We start from the raw sequence: 1,037 nt of genomic DNA on the forward strand, positions 1-1,037 counted from the left end.
GTGTTTGAGGAATGTCAGCAATCAAGGTAGATTGGAAAATTGGGACAACTCTCCTCGGAGAAGCGAACTTTTCCAAGTCATGAGGGATCTAGAAACAGGAAATAATGTTGTGAAAATGCTCCCACACCTGAAAGGATCCACAACGATTCGGCAGAATTTTAAAGTCACGAGGTAAAGAAGGAAAAGTGACATGAGGAAGAACGTTTTCGTTACAGGGAGTGGTTAGGGTCAGTAAGTCCCTGTCTGACACTGACAAAGAGGAAGATTCAATGGACACAAAAGGGAATTCGGTGGTCACGTTCAGATGTGCAGATTTACGCTGAGAAGGCGAGAGAATGAAACGAATAGAGACACACGTTTACTTAAGTGTAGAACCAGCAGAGCGAAGGTGGGCCGCATGGCCTCCGTCTGCGCTGTGACACATGTTGTGATTCAGTGTGAAATCACAGTTCGACCAACAGAGTGTGGGAATTTAGAAATAAGTTTATATTTACACAGCCTCCATACGTCTGCGAAACAGCATATTACACGACAGCAGTGGAGGTCTTTGACATCAGGCTCGAAGGTGCCTGCCGTGTGCCAGACGAAAACCTGAAGTGTTCTGTGGAAGGGGCGCCGTGTGCGGCAGCAGAGTGGCGCAGCGGGAGCGTGCTGGGCCCGTAACCCAGAGGTCGATGGATCGAAACCTTCCTCTGCTATTGTTCAATGTCGCCTCGTGCTGCTCTCTTCTACAAGCCGCCTTTGCATCTACTTAATGGCATTTAGCATATCGATGCACTCGCCAAAACCACTCAATTCAAGTGGCATGATTTTAGAGGTCTCAATGGTTTTCTGTCCTTCGTCTGTTTCCTCTGAACTGAATCGCAAACCCAGTTCTCTGCGATGCCAATCAGCTGGTAAAGTTGAAACACATGCCTTGCGGTTTCGTCCATTCCTTGCACTAATTCACCACCCTGGTCCAGACGAGAATGACAAGCATGTCAGAAACCGCATCACGACTCAGACATAGTCCTCTACTATTAGGACGGATACCACCG

At 47.9% G+C, this 1,037-nt stretch overlaps 1 non-coding gene across 1 annotated transcript; it reads left to right on the plus strand.

Annotated features, from left to right (window-relative positions):
* The first annotated feature begins 626 nt into the window (after positions 1 to 626).
* trnat-cgu (transfer RNA threonine (anticodon CGU)) lies at positions 627 to 698 on the plus strand. The gene has a single exon. It is a non-coding gene; the product is annotated as a tRNA-Thr (tRNA).
* Positions 699 to 1,037: the final 339 nt, after the last annotated feature.

The sequence above is a fragment of the Chiloscyllium plagiosum genome, unplaced genomic scaffold (assembly GCF_037043375.1).
Source record: "Chiloscyllium plagiosum isolate Xiang-an unplaced genomic scaffold, Cpla_swu_hap1 HiC_scaffold_27, whole genome shotgun sequence".
NCBI classification, from domain to species: Eukaryota; Metazoa; Chordata; class Chondrichthyes; order Orectolobiformes; family Hemiscylliidae; genus Chiloscyllium; species Chiloscyllium plagiosum.